Source organism: Tachyglossus aculeatus, unplaced genomic scaffold (assembly GCF_015852505.1).
Source record: "Tachyglossus aculeatus isolate mTacAcu1 unplaced genomic scaffold, mTacAcu1.pri scaffold_114_arrow_ctg1, whole genome shotgun sequence".
Taxonomy (NCBI): domain Eukaryota; kingdom Metazoa; phylum Chordata; class Mammalia; order Monotremata; family Tachyglossidae; genus Tachyglossus; species Tachyglossus aculeatus.
In genome coordinates this window covers 1,717,846-1,739,409 of record NW_024044846.1, presented here as the reverse complement: position 1 = coordinate 1,739,409, position 21,564 = coordinate 1,717,846, and the positions used below count along the sequence as shown (strand labels likewise).

Below are 21,564 nucleotides of genomic sequence, written 5' to 3'. Positions count from 1 at the left end.
AGAATAAATACCTAGCTTGCATTGCAAAACCTCTAGGGAATAATTGAGACTTTACTGTACTCCCAGATACTCTTGTAAGGCATCTTATGAAAAATAGCTGGAACCTGGGATCTGACCCACAGCAAGTGACAGAGAGCAGGAGGAGGGAAATACAAGCTGCTAGTGTCTGCTACTGTCACTACAAACCCAGCCATCAGAATTGGGAAAGCACATTCTGGAGTGGCAGGGGAAGACTTGGCTATTGTGAGCACCAACTGCACTAATAATAATAATAATTGTAGTATTTGTTAAGTGCTTACTATGTGCCAGGCACTGTTCTAAGCGCTGGGGTGGGTACAAGCAAATTGGGTTGGACATGGTCCCTTTCCCATGTGGGGCTCACAGTCTCATCCCCATTTTTCAGATGAAGTAACTGAAGCACAGAAAAGTTAAGTGATTTGCTCAAGACCACACAGTAGACAAGTGACAGAGCTGGGATTAGAACCCATGACCTTCTGACTCCTGGACCCAAGCTCTATCCACTACCCCATGCCACAGTGTCTGCAGCATAAAGCAGGAGGGAAGGAGGCAGGGAAGTACAGTGTTCTATATACAGTAAGCACTCAATAAATACAACTGAATGAATGAATGAATGAAAGGAAGCTCTCCGCGTGCAGCTCAAAACCATGATCTCCAAATAAAAGTAATCCCAAAAGTAGGATTGGAGAGATCTGCTGGCTGAGAGACAGAGCCTGGCTACAAAGCTTGAAGACACACTTACACACTTACACACACACAAAGAGAGAGAGAGAGAGAGAGAGAGAGAGAGAGAGAAAATAAACTCAGTCCTGTCATAATGGAGGGAGGTTGCTTTCTTGCAAACTCTGGGTTAAGGAAAACTCAAATTGTAGTATTTACTGTGGCAGGCACTGCGTGGGGCACATTTTCTTCCAGCACCATGGTATGCTGAATTTAACAGACTCACATTGTTGGAAGAACATTTTCTAGTTCCTTAGCAATGTTCTAGGCAAAACACACAGTGAAAACGTGCTGTAGCAGAAATGAGTGCAAAGAAAAACACCCAAATGCACAAAGAAAAAGTTAAAAAAAAAACATGAACAAACACCCAGAGAGAGAAAAACATGTGGACACACAAGAATGTGCAAATACCCAATGACAGATGCACAGAGATACAAACAGAAAAGCACACAAAAAGATACATGGACACCCACCCACAGGAGAACAAACATGGACACAAAAACCAAGAGAGAGACACGTTTAAAATTCACAGGGAGAGGCTCACACATTAAACAATCTATGGAGAGATGCTGAGAAATGTCCAAGGACATGCATGAACACACACAGGTAGACGTACTTAAGCACACACAGAGATACACACATTCGTAACTGTGGGGAAATGCATATATCTCCATCCCACCCCACTACTCCCAGGAAAACACATAAGGACACACAAAACCACAAATAGGGTTGGCAACCAACAGACTCAAAAACATATAAAAATACAAATGTAGGGTAAATTATCAGGAAGCCAAAGAAAATCCCCAGTTCCAACACCTTCCTTCTTCAAACTTTTTTCTCCCTCTCATAATTAAACATAAATCAAATGCTGGAAGACATGGAGAAAGTGCAGGGGGAGAACTCATATCATGGAATATATATAAATATTCCAATCTCCTGAGGATATTGACCTCCTAGTTTAAAAATATGGATAAGGCATTAACTCTAAAGGAAGTTTCTTCACCCAAAGAGCTTGTACTTCTCTTTAAACAAACAGGGATTCCTACTCCACCTCACCAAATCCAACAAAATTCTATATACAAATATTATACACCGGACACCTTCTATTTATCAACATAAAAAATTGTTATAACTTTATCCTCACATGATCTGAATCCAGGAGGTAACTTGGTCCAAATAGATCCAAGCAGGCTTCAATTGCAATGGAGGAAAATTGAAACTAAAGGGATAAAAAAGCAATGGAGGTCCAATTCACAGATGGAAATGGAAGGATGTTCATTGCACTTCCGTTGGACATACGATGGTTTCCTCAAACTCAATAGGAAGATGATTCCTGCTTTATGCTCTGATTGGTGGAATTTTGTCACCAGGAGGAGCGGGAGGGAGTAAGTCCCTAAGGTAGCTCTGTACTCCAGATCTCATTCCAGGAACTCTTTAGAGTACCAGTTGTCCTTTGGGAGGATGGGAAAATGATTTACCTCTGATTTGCCATCTCATGAGATATGCTTGTATGTGGAAATGGGTTTTCTGAAGATCCCCCTTTTCCTTCTTTTAAATCAATCAACACAGCCAGAAAGCTAAAAGTATCTGAAAGCCTTACAGGAAACATAGCATTTGCAAGAAGATAGAATTAATGTAATATATAGTAATAATTATATAATATCAATTTAATATACCATAATTCTTTGTGATATAACTCTGATTAATTCAGAATCACCATTTTAGAGATTATGGAGGAAAAGAAAGAAGAGAAGGCAATTGTTTTGATAGTTTAAAAGCAAAATATACATACCAATTTCCCCTAAGTCAATCATCATCGTTTGTCAGGGTCAGGGTAGGCTTGGAGACACTTAGGTCTTCAAACACCACTAGAATTTCCCCCTGGCATGTCAGGGGTTCATGTCCAAGGTGCTGGATCTATATGCATATTCCACTCTGAAATCTTAAGCAAAGGTTTTTAACCCGAGAAGCAGGGTTGTGGCAGGAAATCTCTGTGTTCAGTAATCTGGATAATCTGCACTCCCCAAAGACCACTTTTGACAGCAAACATAGCATGGAAGAAAAATTTGACTTTTTTATTGATTTTTACAGTTCCTTGCAACTCCTTTCCCTATGAAACCTTCATATTGGAGTAAGACAAATGGGACCCAATGTTCACTTCAGAAGTTAATTTGTCTGCTCTGTGAACTAGTGCAAGTCATTTAATTTCTCTGCCTCACTTTCCATAACTGTAAAATAGGGATGAAGTATTGTTCTCCTTCCCTCTTAGATCAATCAATTATATTCATTGTGGTCTTACTTTAACAAAGTAAATGTTCAATAAATATGATTGATTGATTGATTGACTTAGGGAAAGCCTCTTGGAGGAGATGTGATTTTAATAAGACTTTGCAGGTGGGGAGAGTGTTGGTCTCTGGGTAATTAAAGTGGAGGGAGTTCCAAGCCAGAGGATGCAAACCCGGGTGCAAAGATCAGAGAGGCAACTTTACTGAAGGGTGAAAGGGAGAAAAGCCAGAATTAGGGATGGGAAAACAAGAATGAACAAATCATTATGGGAAAGTCAGTAAAGTCAGAGGCTGACATGGGGAACAAAGCAAGCCTTTATATTTAGTTTTATTGCTGGGCCTGTTCTAAAAACCAGTGCGCAAGTCTCTGTGGTTTCTCCTCTCCTCACTTCAGTTTCTGGTAATGGTTCAGGGTCTCAGAAATCTCCCTGAATGCTCAGAATGGAATGACTCCCATTCTCCCTAGAATTCTCTTGTTCTCTAAGAACTGATCATATGATTTTAAAATCAAAAGGACAAACTGATCATATTGCATCGACTCCAGTACTTAGCACAGTGCTAGGGACAGTAACTGGTAATTATTCTAAATAATAATATTAATAGTTATGGTATTTGTTAAGTACTTACTATGAGCAAAGTACTGTTCTGAGTGCTGGGGTAGATACAAGGTAATCAGGTTGGACACAGTCCCTGTCACACATGGGGTTCACAGTCTTAATCCCCATTTAAAATATGAGGAAACTGAGGCACAGAGAAGTTAAATGATTTGCCTAAGGTGGAGACAAGTGGTGGAGTCAGGATTAGAACCCATGTCTTCTGACTCCCAAGCCCATGCTCTTGCCAAGAGGCCATACTGCTTCCCTAGGCTGTGCTGCTTCCTCAAGAGCTAAGCAATTCTGTGGAGAGTACCATTACAGAAATGCAAACTTTCCGTATTAAAGGGCTAAATAGTATATTAGTGTTCAATCAACGTGGGTATCAATCAGTGATATTTATTGAATATGTGTTGTGTGCAGAGCATTGTACTAAACACTAGATACAGTACAATATAGGAGAGTAAAATGGAGAAGATAACCCACAGTTATCTTTTTGAAAAAGAATATTACTGATAACATTCAATGACTGAAGATTTTCCCGACGTTTGTCTTTTTCAAGGCTTCTTTAACTTCTTTGTTCCTCAGACTGTAGATCAGAGGGTTGCATATGGGGATCACCAGGGTGTAAAATACGGCCACCATCTTACCCTGTTCCACAGAGTTGGTGGAGGTGAGCCTGAAGTACGTGAAGAACAGGGTCCTGTACAATATTGAGACCACAGTGATATGAGATGTACAAGTGGAGAATACTTTGCATCTCCCTTCAGCAGAATGGATCCTCAGGATGGTAACCACAATGTAGACATAGGAAAGGAGAATGGATACGATGGTGATTATTTAAACCAATACAGAAAAGACACAATGGACCAAGTCAGCGATGTAGGTGTCAGAGCAGGAGATTGTATGGAGGGGAGGAATGTCACAGAAAAAAATGGTTGATGATATTAGAGCTTCCAAAGGACAAGCTGGTTAAAGAGCTAGTGTGCACAGCTGCACTCACACAGGAAAGCCGGTATGAGCTGGCAGCCAAAAGAATGCAGACTTCCTTAGAAGTCATCACCGTGTAAAGCAATGGGTGACAGATGGCAATGAACTGATCGTATGCCATTGCAGCTAAAAGGAACAATTCAGTATTTTCACAGAGAGAGAGAAAGAAAAACTGAACCACACACTCACCAAATGAAATGACCTTGGTTTCCAATACGTAGTTGATCAGAACATTGGAGACAATGCCAGAGGAATAGACTGCATCTAAGAGAGACAGGTTCCTGAGGAAAACGTACATGGGGCTGTGAAGCTGGGTACTGCTCACACAGATTTGGAGAAACATCAGAAACACAACGAGCTTCAATTCTGGCTGGTCTGTTAATCCCAAGAGAATGAACTGGGATGCCATGGTGCAGTTTCTCTCCTCAATTTCTGGGACTTTCATTTCCTGGAAATTCAAGAAAAAATAATTTACAGATAGTAGTCAAAATAAGAGCAATAATAATAATGAACTGTGGTTCTTCATAAGGACTTCCTATGTGCCAAGCACTGCGCTAAGCACTGGGGTAGATACAATTTAATCAGGTCAGACACAGTCCCTATCTCCCATAAAGTTCACAATCTAATATCTAAGAAGGAGGGAAAACAGGTATTTCATCTCTATTTAACAGTTGAGGGAACTGAGGCCCTGAGAAGTTAAGTGATTTGCCCAAGGTCACACAGCAGGCAAGTGACAGAGCTGGGATTAGATCCCAGGTCCCCTGACTGGAAATTGTCCATTGATGCAGTCACCATTCAATCAATCAATCAATCAATTTTGTATTTAATGAACGCTTACTATGTGTACTGGGGTAGAAACTATGTGCAGAGCACTGTATTAAGTACTTGGGAGAGCACAATACAACAGAATTAGCAGTATGTTCCCTGCCAGTCATTTATTTCAGCATTGAGAGCGATATCCCTAGCTAGGATCTGCTAGAATGAGCATCTAGAAATGAGAACAAATGAGCACCTAAGAGTGCAGCTTGTAATTAGTCAAGCAATCATTTGCATTTATTGAGCACCTACTCTGTGCAGAGCACTGTATTAAGTGCCTGGAAGAGTACAACACAGGAGAATTAGGGGATATGGTTCTGGCCCTTAAGGAGTTAACAGGTTCAAAAAGTCCTTGCTGTGCATTAGGGTTGTTCCAAGGAAATGAATCTTAATTTTCTAAATCGAAAATAGGCCTGCAGTAAAATGGAATGCATTCTGACTCTTTCTGTTATGTTGTTGGAAATGAAAAACAGTCTAAATATGAATGGGATTGAGGATACCAAGTTATTCCATTCTGATTATCTAATAGTGTAGGATAAAAGAGGAAGTCAGTTATATATAAAAGAGATAGAAAAGCAAAAAAAGAAATCCAATGAGTGCATGAAAACAGAATATTGTTCTCAAAAAAAATAATCACAGAGTGTTTCAGTGGAAAAATCTAAAAGGCTAAATAATCTGTCATTCAGGAAGTGGGGACCTGGTAGCTTCAAGCCCCTTAGCTTAGTGCTTGATCCCACGTAATATCCCAGATGAGCTTACCACACTTCATCCAATTAATCAATTGAGCAACAGTATTTATTGAGCATTTACTCTGCACAGAGTATTATACTAAACACTTGAGAAAGTACAATAGATTTGGTGGACCCAGTTTCTGCCCTCACTAACAATGATAACTGTGGTATTTGTTGAATGCTTACAACGTGTCACGAAGAGTACTAAGTGGTGAAGTAGACAAACACAAGATAGTCTAGTCAAACATAGTCCCTGTCCCACATGGAGATCACAGCCTAAGTAAGGAGAACAAGTATTGATTGCCTAGTTGGCAGATGAGGAAACTGACGCACAAAGAAGTGAAGTGATTTGCCCAATGTCAGAAAGCAGGCAACTGGCAAAGCCAGGATTAGAACTCAGGTTCTCTGACTCCAAGACCACTGCTCTTTCCACTAGGACATGCTTCTTGCTCAAGGTGTTCATAATCTAGTATACACTAGGCATTTTCAGTCACATTCACATTCTACTCAGATCCATGACAGTAATGTTTTTTTTTCCTGATTTAAATTTTTTTATGGTATTTGTTAAGTGCTTACTATGTGGCAAACACTGTTCTAAACCCTGGGATTGATATAAATTAATTAGGTCAAATTCAGTCCTTGACTCACAAGGTGCTCAGAGGCAAGTGGGAGGGAGACCAGGTATTGAATCCCAGTTTTACAGTTGAGGGAACTGAAGCATAGATGATTTAAGTGACTTGCCCAAGGTATTAGGGCAAGTAAGTGGTAGAATCAGGATTAGAACCCAGGTCCCCTGGCTCCCTGATCTGCGATTTATCCACTAGGCCATACTGCTTCCCAATTTGAGATGGGGTTGAGATTTTACAGTCCCAGGAACTCTGATAGACTCTTAGTTCATTGTGAACAGGGAATGTGTCTATCATACTGTACTCTCCCAGGTGCTTAGTTCAGTGCTCTGCACAAAGTAAGCACTCACTAAATAAAATTGAATGCATGAATTTAATTAATTATACCAGATAAAACCCAGGGTTTAGTGGCTGAGCCCCACCTGTCAAGAGAGAAATTTTATCCGGAGCCTATTATAGATAGTTTGATTAATCTTTATCCTTGTACCTACAATGGATCACCTATTTGCACATAAAGATCTTCACTCATTTCCTAAATTTCCTCTGGCTTTGCCCTTTCCTAGAAGGCAAAGACTGTGACAGCTGACTACAAGGAAGTACACTGTAAAAAACGATGCCCTTCACTGCCCTCCTTTTTCTACACAATCTCTCTACTTCTTTTGCCAAGAATAAAGTAGGGTTGCTCAATACTTCTGAGTCTGGCATTTTAAAGTCAATAGGGCTAATTTGCCCTTATTAACTGAGGTGAGAGGTTAAACTTTCTGTTCCACCAGTTTTGTTTCAGATCTTTCAAATTTTTTTATTGTAAATTGTCTTTGGAGATGGAGGAATGGACTAGATTACCTCACCAGCTCTCTTAAAGTTCTAAGATACCACAGGTGCTGTGTTCTTATCCACCCACTCAGTGGCTAATACCCATCTTTCACTTTTACATTATTACTTATTCTGCAAAGTGAAAACATTTCAAATCCAATAAAGGGGGGAAAATTGCATTTTCAAGGTAAAAATGGAACAAAAGGGAAAAATCATGAAGTTGTCCCACTGCACATACCCAATTTCTTCCTTCTGATCGGTAACTCTTGGTACAGTTGATGTTTGAGTGGAATATAGGCTGTGGTTGTGCTTACATTCATTGAGCAGCACGTGGAGACAAAATCCTTGTTGCATCCCTGTCTAATCCAGGGCCCATATAGGTTACTAAAATGAATGCTTCAAGACTAAATAATTGCATAGAGGTTGTTTTCTCATATTGTGGAAATATCTGGGTGTCATTTCAACTCCTTGCAATTACTCTTAAAATAAAAGCCTTGTTACTCAAGTGAACAGAATAGTAGATGGTGTTTATCAATTATGCTCCTGGGGTCTGAGTTAAACTATGACATTTGTTGGAAAGCAGTTTTTAAATCTAGTTCTAAAGGAATGGTAGCCTGTGGTAAATCAGCTTTCTGTCCATTCCACCCAAGGTAAACATGTACTGGGGAGATAATTTTCCAGTAAAGAGATAATTTTGCCATCTGCTCTATACAAACAAAGTCACTACCTGGTCTCTGTGGCTGTGCCAATTAGACAGAGGCACTTTTGGAACCAGGAGCTACTAGTCCTGCCTCTAGGACTCCAACTTCTACAAGTCACATTGGTTATCAGTGTGTCTGCTCCTCCCTCTTCTTCCCTTGGAAGTTGGTCTTCCCACCCTCTTACACCTTAGGATTCTCAGGGCAGAATTGCTGCTGGGAGAGTTGAAGGGGCATTTTAAATTATTTAGCAGTTATGTTCTGGAAGTATGTTCACTACCAGTTGGAAATGTAGCAGGAAGTGAATCTAACTGCTTTTCAGATGGAAAAATTTTGGTACTGACTTAAATGGCCATTCTGTATCTGAGACACACTTATAGCCCTAGGTAAGTGTCAGATATCCTGTATGTGAACCATACCTTTTGGGCTCTACTCTCCTCTTTATGTCAACACTTAATCTCCTTCTCCAGACCATAAGCTCATTATGGTCAAGGAATATGTCTGCTAATTCTGCTGTATTGTATTCCCCCAAGCACTTAGAACAGTACTCTGCACACAGTAAGAGTTCAATAAATATCATTGATGGATTAATGGACCTTACCTCTGCCCCAGACTTGCCTCAGTCATCCTCCTTTCAGAACTAATAGTAGTAGTAATGATGCTTATTAAGTTCTTAAGTGTGTGCAAACTACTATAACAAGTAATAACATTTATTGAGCACTTATTGTGTATAGAACACTATACTAAGTGCTTGAGAGAGTACAATACTGCAGAATCGATAGGCATGATAGACATAGAGAAGCAGCATGACATAGTGTTTAGAGCACAGGCCTGGGAGTCAGAACGATGTGGATTCTAATCCTGGCTCTGCCACTTGTCTGTTGTGTGATCTTGGTCAAGTAACTTTACTTCTCTGGGCCTCGGTTACATCATCTGTAAACTAGGGATTGAGCCTGTGAGCCCCACGTGGGACAGGGACTGTATCCAACCTGATTTTCTTATATCCATCCCAGGGCTTACTACAGTGCCTGGCGCATAGTAAGTGCTTAACAAATACCATTATTATTATTATGTTCCCTCTGCACACAACGAGCTTACAGTCTATCCCAGGCACTGTACAAAGTGCTGGGAGTTTACAAGTAAATCTTCTTAGACACAGTCCCTGTCCCACATCAGGCTCGTAGTTTCAATCCCCATTTTACAGATGAGGTAACCAAGGCCCAGAGAAGTGAAGTGACTTGCCCAAGGTCACAGAGCAGACAAGTGGCCGAGCTGGGATTAGAAACCATGTCCTTCTGACTCCCAAGGCTTTATCTATCTGCTAGGCAATGGTGCTTCTCACTTAATGTACTTAGTGCTGAGAAAGAATACACCGGTGTAAATTAGACAGGATCTCTACTGCCAGCTGTTTGACTGTAAGAGGGAGAATCAAAGTCTTCGAAGTTTCTTCAGAATAGGGATGGGGTTTCTTTTGTATTGCATGCTCCCAAGCACTTGATACAGCACTCTGCACACAGCAAGTGTTCAATAAATACCATTGCTGGATTGCTTAATGATTAATTAATTAAGGATTGGGATACAAAAAGACATCATCTCCATATTTTATTCATGCAAACATTCTTGCCAGCTATATCAAAAGCTCAAAATTCCAAAAAACGAAGTTAATATTATAGCCTTGGTATTTCCAGGCCCTCTCCAAATTCTCTCTCTGTTTATCATTTAGCGTCTAGACTGTGGCATTGTTTTATTGCTTAAAAAAGTGAAAAATCACTGTTCTCAGTAGGTTTTGTCTGCATGCAAATATTAATACATAGGACTATGAATCTTTTTCAAACCCAAACATGATCCAGTCACTCCACTGATAATCTAAAAGCCACCCTCTCCCACATGTGTATAAATGTGGGAGAGGGGTTGGTGTGCATACTTGCATCTGTGTGTTAGTAAAATGGTTTCATTCTTGCCAACTTCTGTTACACTGAAAGTTTTCTTCAACTAGGAGTGTAGCATTCTGTATTAAAAAATCTCTTGAAGCAGCATCGACTAGTGGCTAGAACACGGACATGGTAAACAGGACTTGGGAGTCAGAAGGACCTGGGTTCTAATTCTGGTTAGGCCACTTGTCTGCTTTGTGATCTTGGGAAAGTCACTTAACATATCTGAGCCTCAATTACCTCACCTGACAAATGGGGATTAAGACTGTGAGACTCATGAAGGACATTGACTCTGTCCATTCTGATTAACAAATACTAAAAAAAGAAAAAGAAAAAGTAATACCCATGGTGGAGGCAAGATCTTGATCTCTGAAGTTTTTTGCATTTTGTTGAGTAGAGGGAAAAATATTTTCAATCATTCAAAGTACATGCTATACAAATAATCACTATTTAAGTATCTTTAATAACAAATATGATTTAATACCATTAAATGTCATTTGAAAAAAACATAACAGTAGATGAAAAATTACTATTAATGAAAATGAGATGTTTCACAGTTGTTACAGTGCAAGGAAAATGGTGTAAATTTGTGGAAAATCACAACAATGAAGATATAGTACAATTAGATGTTTTAATTATGATACAATTCAGATTGCTTAGCTAGTGTCTCACCACAATATAAGCATATTGGAAAGGTGGGCAAGCCACACAGTTGGATCTGGTTTGGGGCAGGGATTGTGCCCACCAACTCTTTTGTATTTTACTCACCAAAGCATCTAGGACAGTGCTGGTGTAGTGGATAGACCACTGGCCTGGGAGTCAAAAAGTCATGAGTTCGAATCCTGACTCCATCACTTGTCTGCTTTGTGACCTTGGTCAAGTCACTTCACTTCTCTAGGCCTCAGTTACCTCATATGTAAAATGGCGATTAAGACTATGAGCCCCAGTTGGGACAGGGACTGCGTCTAACCCTATTTGCTTGTATCCACCCCAGGACTTAATATAGTGCCTGATACACAGTAAGTGCTTAACAAATGCCACAGTTATTATTATTATTATTAATAAATACGACTGACTGATTGGACAAGGGCATCAGGATCATCTTTCCCTCCTAAAAGCCTCTCTCCTTCTAGATTCTTATGGATATTACTTTACATGTAGGCAAGCAAATGACCCAATCTTGGCACTAGAAAGTACATGACAAATATTATTAAAAGTATGCTGTTCCAACAGTATAATATGCTAGCAGGATTTAGCAATTTGTGAAGAAGGCACAGAGTAGAGCACAAGGAACATGCTGCAGGTTAAAAATTACTGGCCACAGGTTCATTTATACCTACTCAAGTCATCTAAATGAATCAGTTTAATGACTGGGCTAAATTTGCGGCTTTTGGTCTGGGATGTGGGCTTCTATAACTAATCTTTCCCATCACCCCAGCTGGAGTCATGAGGTCCATTCATTTGGGTTTGGTGGAGATTGGAGAAGGGGAGATACTGTATTTAATCTTCCAGTGGCAGTTAAGACCTCTATATAATAATTGTGACATTTATTAAGTCCTTACTATGTGCCAAGCACTGTACTAAGTGCTGGGGTAGATACTAGATGATCAGGTCCCACATGGGGCTCACAGCAGACAACTGAAAGAGCTGGATATTAAACCCATTTATTCAATTCAATCGTATTTATTGAGTTCTTACTGTGTGCAGAGCACTGTACAAAGGTCTCAGAAAATATAACTCAGCAATAGAGACAATCCCTGCCCACAGTGGGCTTACAGACTAGTAGGGGGGAGACAGACATCACAACAAGTAAACAGGCATCAATATAAATAAATGTAATTATAGATGTACATGTACATAATAATAATAATAATAATCATGGTATTCATTAAGCGCTTACTATGTGCCAGACACTGTACTAAATGCTGGGGTAGGTACAAGAAAATCAGGTTAGACACAGTCCCTGTCCCACATGAGGCTCACATTATCAATCCTTATTTGCCAGATAAGGTCACTGAAGCCCAGAGAAGAGACGTTACTTGCCCAAGGTCACCCAGCAGACATATGGGTGAACTGGGATTAGAACCCATGACCTTTCGACTCCCAGGTCCATGCTCTATCCACTACACCATGTCACTTCTCTAATAGCATTGGTGCCAAACACTGTTCAAAGCGCTGGGGTAGATATAGTATAATCAGGTTGTCCCACGTGGAGCTCACAGTCTTAATCCCCATTTTACAGACGAGGGAATGGAGGCACAGAGAAGTGAAGTGACTGCCCAAAGTCACACAGCTGATAAGTGGAGGATCGGGATTAGAACCCACGTCCTCTGACTCCCAAGCCCGGGCTCTTTCCACTGAGCCACGCAGGAGGGTAGGTAAAGGGAGAGAGGGTTTACCACAAAAACAAGTAAATGGGCAACAATATGAATAAATTAATAGAATTATAGATATATATGTATATATGTAAGTGCTGAGAGATGAGGAGGTGGGTAAGAACAAAGGGAGCACGTCGAGGTGACATGGAATGGAGGGGGAGCTGAAGAAAAGTGGGGTTAGTCTGGGAAGGCCTCTTGGAGGAGGTGAGCCTTCAGTAGGGCTTTGGAGGTAGGTAGGAGTGATTGGTGGATTTGATGAGCGAGGGCGTTCCAGGCCAGAGGTAGGAGGTGGACCAGGGGTCGACAGTGCCTCAAGAGAGATCAAGACGTCAGAGGAGCAGAGTGTGCGGGCTGGGCTGTAGAAGGAGAGAAGAGAGGTGAGGTAAGAAGAGTCAAGGTGATGGAGAGCTTTGAAGCAATAGTGAAGAGTTGTTATTTGATATGGAGGTTGATGGGCAACCACTGGAGATTTTTGAGGAGGGGGGTGACATGTCCAGAAGGTGTCTATAGAAAGATAATCTGGGCAGCAGAGTGAAGTATGGACTGAAGTGGTGAGAGACAGGAGGATGGAAGGTTGGAAAGGAGGCTGATGCAGTAATTCAGTCGGGATAGGATGAATGATTGTACTAACATGGTACAAACCCATGACCTTCTGACTCCCAGGGCCAGGCACTATCCACCATGCCATGTTTCTTCCCTTGCCCATATCCCTGCCTGGCTTGCTGTTTGGTGAAAGCAGCAGCAGTAATAATCCCAGACCAGGCCCAATAATAAGAGAGGGTTAGAGGGAAAGTCTTATCCCCGCCTCAGCTGGAAAGAATCATTTATACCCAATTGCCTCACACAAAAAGGGAAGATTCTACCCAAAAACCAATTTTAAAGCCTTAGGGTACCACAGCTAACCTCAGTTCCCTGAATTGTGTGAAGATCAAAAAAGCTTCTTGTTCACTGAATCAACCCGCCAGGATATCTTTTAAGAACCAAATAATCTTCTCAGAGCTTCCTTCACATCCTTAGTCCTCAGGCTGTAAATCAGGAGGTACAGTATGGGGATCACCACAATGTAGAACACAGGCACGACTTTCTTCTGATCCATCGGGTACCTGGGGTTTGGCTGCAGAGTCCCATAGAACAGCATGATGGCAATCAAATGAGAGGCACAGGTGGAGATTGTCTCCCCTCAGTGGAGGAGATTCTCAGAATTGCAGAGAGGATACACAGATAAGAGATGAGAATCGTGACTGAAATTATGAGAATCAAAGTGAAAGAATTCAAGATTTGAGCCACTCGGGGTTGGAACAGGCAAGCTCCAGCAAAGGAGGCAAATCACAAGAGAAGTGACCGATTTCATTCGGCCCACAGAAGAACAAACTAAACAATGAACTTTCGAAAATCACAGCATTGACACAGCTGCCTACATAGAAAGCCACGACCAGCTGGACACTCCTTGTTGGACATGATGAGCGGGTAGAGCAGAGGCCTGCAGATGGCAAAGTAGTGATAAAACGCCATCACTGCTAGTAAGAATCAATCAATCAATCAATCAATCGTATTTATTGAGCGCTTACTATGTGCAGAGCACTGTACTAAGCGCTTGGGAAGTACAAATTGGCATCACATAGAGACAGTCCCTACCCAACAGTGGGCTCACAGTCTAAAAGGGGGAGACAGAGAACAGAACCAAACATACCAACAAAATAAAATAAGTAGGATAGAAATGTACAAGTAAAATAAATAAATAAATAAATAAATAAATAGAGTAATAAATATGTACAACCATATATACATATATACAGGTGCTGTGGGGAAGGGAAGGAGGTAAGACGGGGGGATGGAGAGGGGGGACGAGGGGGAGAGGAAAGATGGGGCTCAGTCTGGGAAGGCCTCCTGGAGGAGGTGAGCTCTCAGCAGGGCCTTGAAGGGAGGAAGAGAGCTAGCTTGGCGGAGGGGCAGAGGGAGGGCATTCCAGGCCCGGGGGATGACGTGGGCCGGGGGTCGATGGCGGGACAGGCGAGAGCGAGGTACAGTGAGGAGATTACTGGTGGAGGAGCGGAGGGTGCGGGCTGGGCAGTAGAAGGAGAGAAGGGAGGTGAGGTAGGAGGGGGCGAGGTGATGGAGAGCCTTGAAGCCCAGGGTGAGGAGTTTCTGCTTGATGTGCAGATTGATCGGTAGCCATTGGAGGTTTTTGAGGAGGGGAGTAATATGTCCAGAGCGTTTCTGGACAAAGATAATCCGGGCAGCAGCATGAAGTATGGATTGAAGTGGAGAGAGACACGAGGATGGGAGATCAGAGAGAAGGCTAGTGCAGTAGTCCAGACGGGATAGGATGAGAGCTTGAATTAGCAGGGTAGCGGTTTGGATGGAGAGGAAAGGGCGGATCCTGGCAATGTTGCGGAGCTGAGACCGGCAGGTTTTGGTGACGGCTTGGATGTGAGGGGTGAATGAGAGAGCGGAGTCGAGGATGACACCAAGGTTGCGGGCTTGTGAGACGGGAAGGATGGTAGTGCCGTCAACAGAGATGGGAAAGTCAGGGAGAGGACAAGGTTTGGGAGGGAAGACAAGGAGCTCAGTCTTCGACATGTTGAGCTTTAGGTGGCGGGCGGACATCCAGATGGAGATGTCCTGAAGGCAGGAGGAGATGCGAGCCTGGAGGGAGGGGGAGAGAGCGGGGGCAGAGATGTAGATCTGGGTGTCATCAGCGTAGAGATGATAGCTGAAGCCGTGGGAGCGAATGAGGTCACCAAGGGAGTGAGTGTAGATTGAGAACAGAAGGGGACCAAGCACTGAACCTTGGGGAACCCCCACAGTAAGAGGATGGGAGGGGGAGGAGGAGCCTGCAAAAGAGACTGAGAAAGAACGACCGGAGAGATAAGAGGAGAACCAGGAGAGGACGGAGTCTGTGAAGCCAAGGTCAGATAGTGTGTTGAGGAGAAGGGGGTGGTCCACAGTGTCAAAGGCAGCTGAGAGGTCGAGGAGGATTAGGACAGAGTAGGAGCCGTTGGATTTGGCAAGCAGGAGGTCGTTGGTTCCAAAGGTTACAGTCACAGTAAACTGAACAGCACAACCCCCAAAAGACATGGTTCTCGTCTCCTGCAGGAGGTTCTCCAGTATTTTGGAGTGACCCACGACGAATAGCACATGTCAGAGAGAGACAAGTGGCTGAGGAAATAGTACATAGGGGTATGTAATTGGGGGCTGGCCTGAATTAACATAATTATACCAAGGTTGCCCATCAAGGTGATCATGTAGATCAAAAAGGATGGCTTGTAAGTTTTGGTCATCAGTGAATCAAAAGAGAATGAATTCTGTTACCAAAGTGCCATTTCCAGCCACCGTTAGTGTCTTGTCTTTCATCTGTTGCAAGTGGAGAGTGGAGTTGCTGTCCTACCAGACTGGTAGCACAGTGATGACTATTTAAAAACGGGGAGAGAACCTGGAGTCAAAACAATTAAAAGTGTAATAGCCAGGTTCTCCACCACAGTAACAATATAGATGATCAGATTTTCAGTGACACTGGTCAGAATTAGACGGAAAGGGGTCGAATGAATTAATTTCATATTTTTCAGAAGAAAGGTCCCAGGCTTCATTAAGATCAAATACACATCACATCTGCGAATACCTAAACCACAAGTCTTTGAATCTTGCACTCCACTAATCCTAGTCTCAGGCACCCTACCCATTCCCATGACTACCATGAAAGAAGAAGTCTGAGATGACCAAAAGGAAAGGAAAACCTTACCCAATCATGAAAGTATTTTTTTATGGATTCTGAGAAAGTCCTTGAGAATTAAATACTAGGTGGCATTTGGGAACTGGATTGCTAGATAACTTGATACTTTTTTTTAACCTGGAAACCACAGAGAATCATTAAAGTGTTCTTATTATCTTGGGATTAAGTGTAATAAGAAAAACAAGAGGTAGGTAGGGGGTAGATATTGCTATTTCTATGCTGTGGAGTTGAAAAACTGAATCAGAGCAGGTGTTTATCATGACTTAGCTGGGAGTATTTCGTTTTCTCACGAAGTCCCCTAAATTCATTCATGACTTTTGCAATAAACCTCAGCTACATTGGTCTGAGAGGCAGACCTTGAATTATTTTGAGTTTACCTATCAGAGTTTTACTCTGTGCATAATCATCTTTATTTTAGCTCTCTTGTCCTGTATGGTCCTGAGGGGCCTGGGTAGGTGATCATTGCAGATTTTTCTATCCTTCCACTCTAGGTAGCCATTTACCCTTCTCCATTCTTCCATCTTACTTTTTCTCTTGGGTCTTCCCCTAATCCTGATCCCACTCACAGTGGTCTTCTATAAATCAGTCAATCAATCAATCCATTGCATGTCTTGAACATTTACTGTGTACTGAGCACTGTAGTAAGTGCTTGGGAAAGTACAGTACAATAGAGTACATAGACACGACCCCTGCTGTCTCTTCTCTCTTGGCCCATTCTATTTTGCTCAATCTCAACTCCTCTGGTTAATTCATTAGAACTTCCAAAAAGATCAATGTCAGCATACTTGCCTAACTGAATAAAATACCAACTAATTACCATTTGAACCCACTTTTCTCTATATTTTAAGCCATCCTACAGAGCAGACATCAAATCCTTCAAAGATGAGGTGAGAGAAGTGTTTGGAGATTGTTACAGTATATCAGTAATATTTCTTGAGCACCTATGAAGGTCAAAGTGCTGTACTAAGCACTTAGGAGAGGACTAAAGAATAGTACAATATTCGCTATGAACAAGTGTGTGTAGTTATGTAAGAACAATGAGAAGAAGCATGGCATAGTGGATAGAGCCTGGGTCTGAGAGTCAGACTATCATGGATTCTAATCCCAGCACCGCCATTGTCTGCTGTGTGATCTTGGGCAAGTCACTTGTTTCTCTGTGCTTCAGTTACCTCATCTGTAAAATGGGGATTGAGACTGTGAACCCCACATGGGGCACAGACTGTGTCCAACCTGATTTTCCTGAATCCAACCCAGCGCTTAGTACAGTGCCTGACACATAGTAATATCATCATCAAGTGTCATCTAGTCATTTCCAATTCATAGCAACTCTATGGATATATTTCCTCCAGAACTTCTTGACTTCTGTCTTAATCTGTAACCTTTCTAACGGTTCTTACATTATTATTGTTATGGTCTCTATCCATCTAGCTGCTAGTCTGCCTCTTCCACATTTTCTCTGGACTGTTCCTAGCATTAGTGTCTTCTCCAGAGAAGTCGTCCTCCTGAGTACTTGTCCAAAATATGCTAATCTAAGTTGAGCCATTTGGCTTTCCAAAGACCACTTTGGCTTAATTTGCTCCAAAATCCATTTGTTTGCTGTTTGGACAGTCCATGGCATTCACAAAAGCCTTCTCCAGCACCTTTTTCAACATAATTGATGCTCTCTCTATCCTGTTTTTTCACTGTCCAGCTTTTGGATCCTTACATTGTCATTGGAAACTCCATAAAATTAACAATTTGTATTTTCGTGGCAATTGTTCCACCAGCACATTTTGTGACTTTTTCCAGGCTCTTCATAGCATGTCTTTATTATTGATTACTCATCCCAGGAGAGAAAAATCGTCAAATATTTCAATCTCTCTATCCAGTGCAGATATATTAAAACTTCCAGTTGTCATGATCTCTGTTTTTTTTTGTAATTCAAATATAGGTCCATCTTTTTGCTCTGTTCCTTAATTTATAATAATAAGCCCTTGAAAACTTCATCACTTTCTGCTAGTAGGGTAGTATCATCAGCATAACGAAGGTGGTTTATATTCCTTCCTCCAATCTTTTCTCTCCATTCATCTTCATCCAGCCCAGCTACTCTCATTATGTATTTGGTATAGAAGACGAATAGATACGGTGATAAAATACATCCTTGTCTTACACCCTTACTAATGTGAAACCAATATTTTACTCCTTATTTTGTTCTTATTGTAGCCTGCTGTATGGATTACAGGTTCCATACTAATGCAATTAAATGATCCAGCATCCCCATTTTCCTTAATGTTCTCTAGGGTTTCTAGTGATCCACACAGTCGAAGGTCAGATAATAAATACAGTAATTATTATTAATCAGGTATCAGGTGTGATGAAACAATCACATAATCTGATTGAATTTTGATAGTTAAAGTGGTCCAAGTGGGGTGAAACTGTCCAGAGCAGATCGAAGTAACCAAGAGACAGTAGATGGTAGAGCACTTATTAAAGCCTCCAGCGCCAGAAGAGGCTCTTTCTTTCCACTTGAGGTTGGCTGTTGAGAAAAACACTAGGCCATTAATCTCCTCTGCAGCTCAGCATGAAGGCTAGATGATTCCTGGACTGTAAAAGCTCCTTCTGTAATCTGTAAACTCCTTGTGGGCAAGGAACATGTCTACCAACCCCTGTTCTATTGTTTTCTCTCAAGAACTTAGTACAGTGCTCTGCTTCAGTTCATCAATAAATCATATTTATTGAGCACTTACTTTGTGCAGAACACTGTACTAAGCGCTTGGGTGAGTACAGCTATACAATATAATAGGCACATTCCCTGCCCACAGTGAGCTTACAGTCTAGAGGGGGAGACAGACATTCATTTAAATGAATAAATGACAAATGTGTACATATGTGCTATGGGGCTGGGTGGGAATGAATAAAGGGTGGAAATCAGTGCAATGCAGAAGGGACTGGGAGAATAGGAAATGAGCGTTTAGACTGGGAAGCTCTTTTTGAAGAGATGTGACTATAATATTGCTTGAAGTCATGGAGATTAATTGTCTGTTGGACACGAAGAGGGTGGCCTTTCCAGGCCAAAGCCAGGAGGTGGGCGAGAGGTCAGTGACAAAATGAGGGAGACCGAGGTTCAGTAAATAGGTTGGCATTAGAGGAGTAAAGTGTGAGGACAGTAGCTAGGAGAGGTACGAAGGGGTATTGTGATTGAGTGGTTTCAAGCCTATGGTAAAGAGCTTCTGTTTGATGTGGAGATGGATGGGCAACTGCTAGAGGTTCTTGGCAGGGGTGAAACATGGACTGAGCATTTTTGTAGAAAAATGATCTGGACAGCAGAGTGAAGTATGGACTGGAATGGGGAGAGGCTGGATCCGAGGAGTTCAATGAGGAGGCTGATGTAGTAATCAAGATGGGATAAGAGAAGTGCTTGGATTAACGTGGTAACAGTTTGGATGGAGAGGAAAGGGCAGACTTCAGCGATTCTGTGAAGTATTGATTAATTTGACTGCATGGATGTGGCTAGAGCAGGGACCTGGGAATCAGAATGATCTGAGTTTTAATCCTGACTCTGCCCTTTGTCTGCTTTGTGACCTTGGGCAAAACACCTAACTTCTCTGTGCTCAGTTACTTCATTTGTACAATGGGGGTTAAGACTATGAGCCCCATGTGGAACATGGTTTGTGTCCATCCTGATTAACTTGTATCTACCCCAGCACATAGTAGAGTCCCTGGTACATAGCAAATACCATAAAAAAGTGATACCCATGGTGGAGACAAGGTCTTGATAATCTAGACTTCAGTGAGTACTTTTGCATTTTGTTGGGTAGAAGTAAAAATATTTTTAGTCATTCAAAAGATGCGGTGTACAAGTCATCACTATTTAAGTAGCCTTTAATAAAAAATACCATTTAATACCATTAAATACCATTTGAAAAAAGAAATAATAGATGAAAAATTCCCATTCATAAAAAATGAGATATTTCACAGTTGTTACGGTTAAATGTTGTATATCTGGGTTGAAATCACAACAATGAAACTATAGTACAATTAGATGTTTTAATTATATTAAAACAGTAAAACAGTATATCATACAGATTGCATAGATAGCATCTCACTGCTGTATAAGCACATTGGAAGGGTGAGCAAGCCCCACAGTAGGAGCTTGTTTTGGGCAGGAATCGTGTCTACCAACTCTATTGTCTTTTACTTACGCAGGCGTTTAGTACAGTGCTCTGCACACAGTAAGTACTCAATAAATACCAATGATTGATTGATTAGATAAAGGAATCAGAATAATCTTTTCCTCTTAAATGCCTCTCTCCTTCTAGATTCTTGTGGATCTTACTCTACATGTAGACTAGCAATGACCCAATCTTGGCAGTAGAAAGTGCATGACAAATATAATTGAAAGTGTGACATTACAGTGAGACAATACATTAACAGAATACTGTAATTTCAGAAGAAGACAGAAAGTAGAGCACAGGGCACGAGCTGCAGGGAAAAAAATGCTGGCCACAGGTTCACTTAGAAATACTCAAGTCATCCAAATGAATCAGTTTAATGACTGGGCTAAATTTGGGATTCTTTGTCTGAGATGTAAGGTTGTTCTGGTTCTTCTATACCTAATCTTCCTCATCACCCCAGCTGCAGTCATGACGGCAGTTCATTTGGGTTTGGTGGAGACTGGATAAGGGGAAGTACTGTGTTTACTATTCCAGTGTCTAGTAAGACCTTCATAATAATAACTGATAGTTGTTCAATGCTTACATAATAGAACCAATCACTTACAGACGTTCATATAAGCGCTGCGGCATTTGTTTAGCACTTACAGGGCCAAGCACTGTACTACGTGCTGTGGTATATACAAGATAAACAGGTCTCACGTGGAGCTCACTGACTAAGTAGGAGAGAGATCAGGTATTGCCTGGATTACCTTTCTACAGAAACGCTCTGGGCATATCATGCCCTTCCTCAAAAATCTCCAGCTGTTGCCTATCAACCTTTGCATGAAACAAAAACTCCTCACTATTGGTTTCAAGTCTCTCCATCACCTTGACCCCTTCTACCTCACCTCCCTGTTCTCCTTCTACAGCCAGCCCACACACTCCACTCCTCTGCTGCTAACCTCCTTACTATGCCTCTTTCTCACCTATTGCGCCATCGGCCCCTGGCCCGTGTCCTACCTCTGGCCTTGGAATGCCCTCCCTCCTCACATCTGCCCAACTAGCTCTCTTCCCCCCTTCAAAGCCCTACTGAGAGCTCACC

General features: G+C 41.7%; 1 pseudogene; it reads right to left on the bottom strand.

Annotated features, from left to right (window-relative positions):
• Nucleotides 1–4,138: 4,138 nt before the first annotated feature.
• Nucleotides 4,139–21,564, bottom strand: part of LOC119922608 — a 28,261-nt pseudogene continuing 10,835 nt past the window's right edge.